This window comes from Elephantulus edwardii, unplaced genomic scaffold (genome assembly GCF_000299155.1).
Source record: "Elephantulus edwardii isolate Elephantulus edwardi_28Jun2011 unplaced genomic scaffold, EleEdw1.0 scaffold00051, whole genome shotgun sequence".
Lineage (NCBI taxonomy): Eukaryota > Metazoa > Chordata > Mammalia > Macroscelidea > Macroscelididae > Elephantulus > Elephantulus edwardii.
In genome coordinates, this window is record NW_006399801.1 from 17062219 (window position 1) to 17074320 (window position 12102).

At 39.4% G+C, this 12102-nt stretch overlaps 1 pseudogene; it reads right to left on the reverse strand.

Annotated features, from left to right (window-relative positions):
• Window positions 1–11789, reverse strand: part of LOC102859547 — a 126509-nt pseudogene extending 114720 nt beyond the window's left edge.
• Window positions 11790–12102: the final 313 nt, after the last annotated feature.

Consider the following 12102-nt stretch of genomic DNA (forward strand, 5'->3'; position numbering starts at 1 on the left):
ATTGAGAATTTGATGGACTGCAAGGAAAACAAACAGATTCGTCCTGGAAAGGGTTAAACCAGGTGGCTCCTTGGAGGCAAAGATTCTGGGGCTTCGTCTAACATACTTTTGGACATGTTGTGAGGAGAGACCGGTCCTTGGAGAAGGACATCATGCTTGGGAGGGTGGAGGGACAGCGTAGGAGAGGAAGGCCCTCTATGAGGTGGGTTGATTCAGTAACTGGGATAATCAGGATGGGAGTGTCAGAGACAGTGCAATTGGCACAGGACAGAGCAGAGTTTAGGGTTGTTGTACATAGGGTCACTATGAGTCGCAAGCGACTTGACGGCACATAACAACAACAATAACAATGGTATATTCCTGGCTATATTTGTCAGCATCATTGGTGAGACCTTCTAAAATTGGTCCCGCTTTGTTTCTTTTCATCTTTATTGTTTGAGGCTTTACCCCTAGGTCTCTGATCCATCTTGAGTTAATTTTTGCATATGGTGAGAAATGTTGATCATACTTGAGCTTTTTTAAAGTAGACAGTACAGTTTTGTCAATCCCATTTGTTGAAGAGATTATCATTTCCCCATTTGATCATAGATAGTTTAATTTCTGGGTTCTCAATTTTGTTCCATTGGTCTGTGTGCCTGCCACTGTGCCAGTACCATGCTGTTTTGTTTATTATCATTATATAGTAGGTTTTGAGATTAGGGAATGCAATGTGTCCCACTTCATTCTTGTTTTTCAGAAGTGCTTTACTTATTCATCTTTTTTTCCTCTCCAAATACACTTGCCAATTGCCTTTTCTATCTTTTTCATAAATGAATTTGGTATATGTATTGGTATTGTGGTAACATGTAGATTACTTTTGGTAGGCTTGCCATTTTCACTATATTGAGTTTAGGAAAACTAATGAATAGAGAACATCTATCCTTTTCATTAGATCTTTTATTATTTCTCATGTAAGTGTTTTTGTAGTTTTCTCTGTAAATATCTTTTGTGTCCCTACTTAGGCATTTTTCTAAGTATCTCAGTTTGTGTTTAAATATTGTAAATGGTGTTGCTTCCTTGCTTTTCTTCCTGTGTTACAGTAGAGGAATCTTTCTGACTTTTATATATTGATCTTGTATCCTCCCACTCAACTAAATTGGTCTACTAGCTCTAACAGATTTTTTTTGTTGTTGTTGTTTTGTTTAGTTCTTGGAATTTTCTGTATACACTATCATATCATCTATATTTGACAACAGTTTAACCATATCTTTACCAATGTATATACCTCTTGTTTCATTCTCTTGCTCTATTGCCCTAGCAAGCACTTCCAATACAATATTGATTAAAAGTGGTGACAGTAGGCACCCTTGTCTGGTTTCTGTTCACAAGAAGAATGCTTTTTAACACTTTCTCCATTAAGAAATACTTCATTCTTAATGACTCTTGGTTTTGCATATATACATTTCATAATGTTGAGGAAACTCCCTTTTATTCCTATTTTGCTGAGTGGTGTTGGATTTTGTCAAATGCCTTTTTTGCTAGGATCAGGTGGTTTTTGTTATTTGTTTTGTGCCTTTTAAAAAAATTAATTTTAATTAATTTACAGAGACTTAGGGTTTCCAGCCATTCATTGTTGCTCTTTTCTGCCTGCCCATCCTCTCTCCCCCAATTCACTTTTCTCCTTGATGAGTGAAATAAAAACTCTTTCATTGCTATGCAATCCCCCCCAAGTCCATTGTACTGTGCAGCCTTCATTCTGGACTCCTGACATGACAATAATACCTAATCATATATCCCTTTTAAATAGTTCTCTCTGTTGCAATGCAGTATAAATCATTGCTCCCCTTCTTCTCTGTCTTCTCTCAACCTCAACGTCAGTCCCGTTTTACAATAGTGGCCCTATTAAATATTTGACTTTTCTGATTGAGATATTTCACTCAGCATAATGTCCTCTAGGGTCATCCACTTTGCATAATATTTCATGAGTTCCTTGTTTTTCAGTGCAGCATAGTATTCCATTGTGTGAATATAACAGAGTTTCTCTATCCATTCTTTGTTGAAGGGCACTTGGATTGTTTCCAGCTTTTTGTTACTGCAAACAAAGCTGCAATAAACATGGGTGTACATATACCTGCTTGGGTGGTGGTTATGGTTTCTTTAGGGTAAATTCCCAGAAGTGGAATTGCTGGGTCAAATGGTAATTCTATTTGCAACCTTTTGAGAAAGCACCATACAGCCTTCCAAAGAGGTTGCACCATTTTACACGCCTACCAACAGTGAATAAGGATTCCAGGTTCTCCACAACCTCGCCAGCATTTGTTGTTTGCTGTTCTGTTAAATTTTGCGATTTTTACTGGGGTGAGATGATATCTCGTAGTTATATTGATTTGCATCTCTCTTAGAGCTAGGGATTTTGAACATTTCTTCATGTGTTTGTTTGCCATCTGAATGTTTTCTTTGGTGAAGTGTCTGTTCATATCCTGTGCCCATTTTTCATTTGGGTTATTTACCTTGTTGTGGTGCTGGAGTATTTTATAAATTCTAGATAGAAGTCCCTTATATAACATGTAGTTACTGAGTGTCCTGCAAAATCTACAACCAGGGAAAGATAAAATAGATGAATGGGACCCACTAAGAATCAAATCCTTACGTGCATCCAAAAACTTCTCTAAAAGGGCAAAAAGGGAAGCCACAGATTAAGAAAAAAAATTGCTTTGTTTCTTAAGCTGAATAAATTAAAGAGCAAAGTCAAGGCACAAGTTGCAATATGTAAGGATGCTCTGGGAAGAATATTAAATGATCCAAGAAGCATTAAAAGAAGATGGAAGGAGTATATAGAGTCACTGTGCCAAGAGGAATTGGCAGACACAGAAGAATTATATGAAACAATGTATGAGCAAGAGCCTGTGGTGATGAAGGAAGAAACGGAAACTTCTCTAGAAGAATTGGCAAAAAAACCCCAAGGCTCTAGGAATTGACAGCATACCAACTGACATATTTCAACAGACAAGATGTTGCCCTGGAAGCACTCATGCCATTGTGCCAAGAAATCTGGCTGGAGGACACCACCTGGCCAACTGACTGGAAGAGATCTATATTAGTTCCCATTTTAAAGAAAGGTGATCTGACAGAGTGCAGAAATTATCAAACAAAATCATTAATATCACATGCAAGCAAGATTCTGCTGAAAGTTATCCCAAAATGGCTGTAGCGGTACATCAACTGAGAATTGCCTGAGGTGCAGCCTGGGTTTAGAAGAGGCTATGGTACTAGGGATATTATAGCTGATATTAGATGGATCTTCGCTGAAAGCAGAGAGTATCAGAGGAATGGCTGTGTTTCATTGACTATGCAGACATTTGACTGTGTGGATCACAACAAACTGTGGCTGACTCTGAGAAGAATGGGAATCCCAGACCACTTGAGTGTGCATATGTGGTATGTGAAGCCTATTTTTGGACCAGGAGGAAGTCATCAGAACAGAGCAAAGAGACACTGCATGTTTCAAAATTGAGAAGGGAGTAAGCCATGGGTATATTCTGCCTCCATACATTTTTTATCTATATGCAGAAGAGATCATAAGGGATGCTGGGTTGTATGAAGAGGAATGTGGCTTCAGGTTTGGAAGAAGTTCTTCAGTAACCTTTGTCATGCAAATAACACAACCCTGCTTGCTGAAACAGAGGAGGATCTGAAGCACTTGTTGCAGAAGGTCAAGGACTGAAGCCTTCGATATGGATTGTGTCCCAACATCAAGAAAACAAAAATTCTCATTGCTGGGCCTATTGCCAGCATTATGATAGATGGTGAAGAGATTGAGACTGTTAACAGCTTTAGTTTGTGAAGAGATTAAGACTGTTAACAGCTTTAGTTTGCTTGGCTCCACAATCAACACTCTTGATATCAGCAGCCAGGAAATCAAGAGATGAATTGTGTTGGAAAAGTCAGCTGTCAGGGACCTCGAGAGCGTACTGAAGAACGACTGTGTCAGTCTGGAGACTAAGATACACCTGATCCAGGCCACTTCACAATTGCTTGCTATGCATCTGAGAGTTGGAAAGTGACTATGCATGATAGAAAGAGAATTTGTGCCTTTGAGATATGGTGCTGTAGAAGAGTGTTGACTATATCATGGACTGCCAGCGGAACAGACAGCTTCATCTTAGCGAGGGTAAAATCAGACTGTTCCTTGGAGGCAAGGATTCTGAGGTTTCATATGACATACTTTGTACATGTTGTAAGGAGGGACCAGTCCTTGGAGAGGGACATCATGCTTGGAAGGGTGGAGAGACAGGGAAAGAGAGTGATACCATCGATGAGATGGATTGTAATAATGGTCAGTGTGTCAGAGACAGTAAAGTTAGCACAGAATAGAGCAGATTTCAGGGTTGTTGTACACAGGATCATTATGAATTGCAAGCAACTGGACGGCACATAATAACAACAAAGTGATGAATTAAGTTGATTTTTTTAAATGTTGAAGTATCCTTACACAGTTTTATAAGTCCCACCTGGCCATGATGAATTTTTTTTTTTTTTGTATACAGTTGGACTCTATTGGCCAGGATTTTTGCATCTGTAGTTTTCTTTTTTGGCAACATCTTTACCAGGTTTTGGTATTAGGGTTATGCTTGCTTCATAGAATGACTCTGGGAGTATTCCTTCTTTTTCAATTTTTGAAGTAATTTAAATAGAATAGGTGATACATATTCTTTGAATGTTTGGTAGCATTCAACCGTGAAGCCATCTGGTCTGGGATGTTTTTAGTTGGAGAGTCTTTATTACCTGCCTAATTTCTTCTTTTGTGATGGGTCTTTTCAAGTGCTCTACAACTGTCCATGTTAATCTAAGTAGGGCATGAGTTTCAAGGGATTTGTCCATTTCCTCTAAATTTTCAAATTTATCAGAGTATAGCTTTTCATAATACTCCAACATTAAAGATTTAATTTCATCTAGTTCTGTTGTAATGTTATCTCTATCCTTTCTTAATTAAGTTATTCATATCTTCTCTTTCTTCCCCCCCTCTTTTTCGTAAGTTTGCCAGTGGTTTGTCAATTTGGTTGACCATTAAAAAAAAATCTCATGGTCTTGTTGATGGCTTCAATTGATTTTTCTGTTTTCTATTTCACTGATTCTAGTTCTTGTTCTAAAGGCTGTGTGGTTAGATCTTATATTTTACTTCTTTCTTCCTTTTTTAATGGTTGTGCCTGTTGCAATGAACTGTCTCTTGAGGACTGCTTTAACTGCATCTCACAGAGCTTTTGATGTGCTGTGTTTTCATTTTAGTTTGTTTCGAGGAACATTTTAATTTCATTTTTCATTTATTTTATCATCCAGTTGTTTTCTAGCAGGGTGCTATTTGGCTTCCACATGGGTGGTTTTATATGCTTCAAACTGTTGTTATTGCATTGTGGTTCAATGCTTTAAAATTTTTTGAGGCTTGCTTTGTGTCCTATTATATGATCAATTCTGGTGAATGTAGCATGTGCACTTGCGAAATAGTGCAATAGCTAGGACATATGTAGAAAGATTGGAACTCTCAGGCTATGCTGGTGGGATTGCAAAGTGGTACAACATCTATAGAAGGCAATTTGGAGTTTTCTTAAAAAGCTGAACACAGAAATCCTATATGACCTAGCTCTTGCACTTCTAAGAATATACTTCAAGGAAATCAGAAATGAGTGAGACACAGAATAGAGATATTTACACATACTTTCACAGAAGCATTACTAACAATAGCAGGAAAATGCTGCCCTTTTGTATTAAGAAGTACATTTCTTCTTAAGGCTATTGTTCACTTTATAGGCCCCATCTATTGCTGGGCTAAAAGCAGATCCCTAGGAATGTGTTAAATTTCACATTTGAAGAATGCTGATGGTCGATGGTATTGGGAGTTTCACTAATTTCTATCATCTCAGTCAATCTGAGTTGTGGGTTTTTTTAAATTATTTTGATTATGTTCTACCTTGTTGTTGTTGTTAAGTGCCATCAAGTTGCAGTCAACTCATAGCGACTCTAGGGTTTCCAGAGGCAAGCTATTATGGAAGTGGGTACCATTCCTCCTTCCAAGCTTGTTTTACTCGGGGAGCTCCACCCCACTGTCTGTGCACATTGGGTAGTCAACCATTAACACATTTGACACATTAGTGTCACAGTGTTCAGCCTCACAGCAACCAAAAGTGACTGCTGTACAGCGACTTGTATACCAGGGCTATATGACCTAGAGGAATGTCTGAACAAAAACAATGAAAAACAGGCCCAGCAGCCACGGACTAAAAGTCACCCACCTTTGGCTTGGTAGCATCGCTTTCTGTCTACTGATCTCTCCCTCTGTTCTACCTAGTCATCTCCAATTCTGCCCAGAATATTTTATGTCAGTGTTGATTAGTGCAGTTAATAGCAGTGACTAGCCATCTTATTTTTCTGATTTCAGGGTAGTTGTGGTTGTGGATTATGTGATCTATTAGCCTTTTAGATTGTTTCCTTTACCATTTTCTTTTTCATTCATTCTTATTTGTTCTAGAAAAGGAAAACCTGATAGTTTTATCTTTGATGGCCACTCATAACTTTTTAAGATACAAGTCACTATTTACCGAACTACTGTTTATTAAAAAACTGAACTACTTATAAAACTATTTAGAATATTGCTTTTATGGACTATATTATACACTTCTGAGCATGTATAGATCCCATTTTTCTTCATCTTTTCATGTCCAGTGTAGTAGATCATATAAATGCTTGATTCAAAATGTCCCATGCCAATCTATTTATATGTTTCATTTATGTGTTTCATTTCTTCTTTAACAATCCAATTTTCCTACATTCATACTTCTTACCTCTTAAATTCCAATCACTAGTGTCTGTTTGCAACAGTTCCTCCTCATTTGTGTTTCCCCAATATGAGGGCTCAGCCTCTAGTATCATATATGCTAATCTAGGTGAGTTTATTGTTCATTTTGGAAGGCTTTTATTTTGGAAGTGGATAGCTTATCCTTCTTCCTAGTTTATCTTCATTTGGATGCTCAGCTTTAAACCAGTATCTGACTGACAAAAGGTTTACCAAAAGAGCAGATGAAAGCGTCATCCCCTTTAGACATCTAACATTCAGTATTGGATTCCTCTTCTCTTTCAGCATATGTGTAGTGGCTCCATCCCCCCGCACTGCACAACCAACACTCTCTCTGTTCCTTCACCCTTTCATCATCCCTTTCCTCTTTTTTCCAACTAATCCCTGATATGATGGATGGCTCAAGCCTCTGGCCATTCCTGTCCTCTTATTATCTCTCCACTCCCTGGTGATGACAGCACTCTGGGCAGGTACTGGCATGGAAGGCCAGGTGGTCCTGGTTCCCATGTGATCACCTTCAGTGTTGATCTTTATTTCACCAACATTCCTTGGACTTCTCATGCCTAGTGATAGGAAGCTGCTGCAATTCCCAAGACACACAGTTAGAATACTCCAGCTACTCCACTGGAGAAGGATGTGAAGTCTCCTCTCCTGTGATTTACTGTCTATGAAAACCCTCTGAAGGGTCACCTATAGGTTGGTCCCAACTTGATGACACACAATAATATCAGCAATTAACATCTTTGAAAGACATTTCCAGTTCCTGGAAAAAAACTCAAAACAGTTTAACTAGTAATTTCCTGTTATACTTTTAAGAGTTCTCTAGAATATCAGACTGCTTTAATATCTATTGGAAACATAGAATATTCATCTTGTCTTACCTAAAAATAATTGGGATTAAAACTGTTTATAATGCTCAATGACATTTTGCTTTCTTGTAGTATCTTTTATGTATGAATCACAAAGCTTTTTGCAAACTATAACTCAATTTTTGTAGCTATCTGGTGGGTGAGGCATGCCCTATTATCCTTGTTTTACAGCTGATCATTAAACAGACTCAGAGAGTTTCAATGAACAGCCTAAGTTCAGGCAATGAGTCAGTGGGAAAGCTGGAGAAAGAACTCATAGAACTTTTGACATATCCCTTGAATTTGATGCCTTAAGAAGTGAGAGGAATTCATAAACGAGGAAGATAAATGGAGAGCCATTTGAAGGGCTGTCTTTTAACGAACAATGATTGCTCTGATGAAATAATTAAATTGTGTCATAGATTAAATGAATCTGAAATTGCATTTACTGTGTATGTGTTTCTGTAGTGGATAATCATGGCATATAATTTGGTAACTTATTTTTTAATATATATTTTTGTTTGAATATAGATGGGAGTGAGGTTGCAGATTACGCTGCAAATGGTTTCTGATTTGTGACATCAGTAACTGAGGAGGAAGACATTTAAACTATGCTATAGTTGAACACACAGTGGAGAATGCAGGGAATTATTTCAGTTGATGCATTATAATATTTATATATGCTGTAATTTACAATATCTGTCCATTTGTTATGTGTCATTGTGAATGCTGGAGTCAATGCCACTGATATTTCAAATAATGTCAAGGTGATCCATGGTAAATAGGTTTCAGTGAAGCTTCCAAATCAAGACAGAATAGGAAAGAACAGTGATAGGTTATCCCTTCTGAAAAATTAACCAGTAAAAAAACCTCTCACTCACAACAGAACATTGACTGAATCGTACTAGGAGGTGAGTCCCTGCTTTGGAAGACTCTGAAATAAAAGTGATACAACAGTGGATTTGAGCATAGCAATGCCCAGGAAAATTGAGAGGCCAGGCAACATTTTACTCTCTTTTCAAAAGGATCTCCAGGAGGTGGTGCTAACTTGACTGTACTGACAACATCACAATTTTTTTTAAAGGAAGACATTTTTAATAAAGGCTGCTTATTCAGTTTAGCCTCTGCTACACTTAAACCATTTCATTCAAAATAGGATTCTATTTGTTAAAAAACCCTTGAGAAGAAAAGCTACATTAGACAAAGTTAGAAAAGGGTCTGTTAGTGGAATGTGTACCTGTGTGGGTCACAGTCAAAATGGTTTGATCATTGAGGGAAGTGGACTAACTAACTGCCCAAATTGAAATGGTGTATGCACATGGCATGGTCATATTGTATGTTTTCCAATTCACTCCGTGTTAGCAGGCTCCAGATGACTGAGTCAGTTTAGCTGAACTTTAAAGTGTATAAACTGGAGTGGAAATTTCATTCACATTGAAATCAGATTGACTGTTGTACTGGATGCTAAGGACATTTTTTCTACGATGCAAAGACAATTAGAAAACCAAATTAATATCAGAATTCTACTTGTAGAGTTAGTTTAAGGACTAGATGATCTGAGCAACGTGTTCCTCGATTCTGAGAAAGATGGACTTGCCTTGCAGATAATGAGAACACTAGATGCCCTGCAGGCTTTTACCTTTTTGCAAATATAACATTATACTTGACATATATTCCTTGGATGGACTAATAATAATTATTATTCTGCCTTAAGTTCATACCTGGAGGACAACTTGTCTGATAAACAACAAGCTTAGAATCCATCTCATCAGAGGCTGATTTTTCTGTTATATTCTTAATTATTGCCATTAGTATGCAAATCTATTATGTCTCCAAAATCTTAATTAGTATAAATATAGAAATGTCATTATTCTTTAATTACATGTAATACAATGTTTTACATTACATTCACCCCTGGCCCTTTGGTGGCATAGGGCATAACTGGTCAGGCAGCTAACTGAAAGTTACTGCTAGATACTTTGAGGAAGAAAGATGAATAGTCTTCTCCCAAAAAGGAAGTCAATCACCAAAGGACAAATGTTGTAAGGTCACTGATAGAATAAGTTGAATATACCATAAACCACCAAAAGAACAAAAAGATACATCTTGGAAGAAGTGCAGTCGGAGTGTTCCTTGGGGGCAAAGACAGCACATTATTTAGGGAGTTCTGATTGGCTAGCGGCAAGAAGCTGCACTTCAATCTAGGGGCGCATGGTTCCAGGCCAGAAGTTGCCCCCAGGAGAAGCACGGGCAATCTCTTGCAGAGGTATGAACCACCTCTGAAAATCCATCAGAGGGTCAGCAATGGGGTCACTTCCAACTTTAGGATACACAACAACAACAACAACAATGAATATTTGTTAATATGAATGAAGGGAAAGACAATATGGGATGAATAGACGATCAGACACTCTGGGCATTGTAATTAATAAGGAACAAAATGTGCATTAATGAATGATTAAAAACCCAATAGGCTTTGTAAATTTTCATTCACATCACAATTAAAAATTGGGGAAAATATTTACAACCTGAAAAATCCTGTGCAGGGTCAGTAAGAGTCAAAACCAGCTTGAAGGCTATAGATTAGCATAGCAAATGGATCATTCCCTTGAACTAGGATTCCCAGGTGGCATGAACTGTTAAGTGCTTGATTATAGGCTGAAAGGTTGATTGTACCTAAGGGTACTTTGGAAAATAGGCCTGGTTATTTTCTTCTGAAAGTTCACAACCTTGAAAAATCTATAAAACACAGTTTGAATCTGTACATAAGGAGTCCTGTATGAAGGTAATGACTTGATGTTAACAGCTTGTTCTTTTGTTTTCTGCTTTTTATTTTTGTTTATATCATTAGATATATTTTTTAATTTTTCTTAAAATAATGCCTAAATTTGAAAACTTTGGAAATCAGAGTGGATTTCTGGGTTGTTTTTATGTGCTGTAGAGTCACTTGCGACTCATAGGGAACCTATGTACAACATCCCTAAATTCTGCTCTGTCCTGTGCCTATCGCACTCTCTCTGACACACCCATTCTGATTGCCCCAGACACTGAATCAGTCCACCTCATAGAGGGCCTTCCCCTCCCGTGCTGTCCCTCCACCCTCCCAAGCATGATGTCCCCCTCCAAGGACAGGTCTCTCTTTACAACATGTCCAAAGTATGTCAGACGAAGACTCAAGATGCTTGTCTCCAAGGAGTGGCCCAGTTTAACCCTCTCCAGGATGAATCTGTTTGTTTTTTTAGCAGTCCATGATACCCTCAATATTATTCTCCAGCACCACAGCCCAAGGGCATCAATTCTCTTTCTATCCTCCCTAGTCATTGTCCAACTCTCTGATGCATAACAAGTGATTGCAAAGACTATGGCCTGTATCAGACACACCTTAAGTCTCCAGAGAGACACCATTGCTCTCCAGTACTTTGGAGACGTCCCTAACAGTAGACTTTCCCATCACAATACATCTTTTAATTTCCTGGCTGCTGGTGCCAAGAATGTTATTGTGGAGCCAAGCAAACTAAAGCTGTGAACAGGAGATCCAAGATGGAGGCAGAGGCAGAGACAGTGTGGTGAGCTGCGGGAGCAGTGAATCACTTACAGTAGGGCCATTATGGCCTTCCAGAGACTTCGGCTTATTGATAATTGAACACTTAAACAGTTGATGACTGGCCCTCAGTGAAGATTGAGGCTCAACAAAATAAATTCAAGGATTCCCAAGGAGAAATGGGTGTCTCGTGGCTCCCAACTCCCCCTGCAGAGCCCGCACCTGCGCTAAACAGCCGCTGCAGCTCCATGAGGCTTCCACAGCCTGAACAAATGGATTCCCTCACCCAGGATGGATGCTGGGCACCCGCCCTCCTCAAGACTGGTACAGTGAAGCCACCACACTGCCGCAAGGTGGTCTTGGTCTAGAGAGAATTCTTGGAGCCAGGAAGGCGGCTATGGGGAAACCGGGCACCCGCCGCCCGCACAAGAGGGGCCACGCACCCGCCAAGCGCCCGTGTGGCGGGGTGGGGAGGTGCGCCCCCAACGGCCGCCTGCGCTGGGGGGGCCACATGCCTCCCACAGGCCTCCCACGCTGGGGGACGGGGGCGCACACCCCCGCTGGCCACCTGCATAGGAGGTGGGGGATGGGATCCATGCCCGCCATCTGTAGGTTTGGGTTTCCTTGGACAGGCCAAAGAAGGTGATTACCTATGCATTGGAAAGGCCAAAGAGGATGATTACCTCTGCAATGGATTGCTGAAGGTCACTGTGAGTCTGATGACCTTAACAGTGGCAACATGCACAAGAGGACTGACATCCTAAATGCACCACATATTTTGTTCTGTTGAATGCTTCTGCCAAAAGATGGTTAGACCTGGGGGAGTCTGTTCACAATTCTCAGGTTCCCTTTATCATATATAAAGGGGGAGGGCAGTGACACCTACT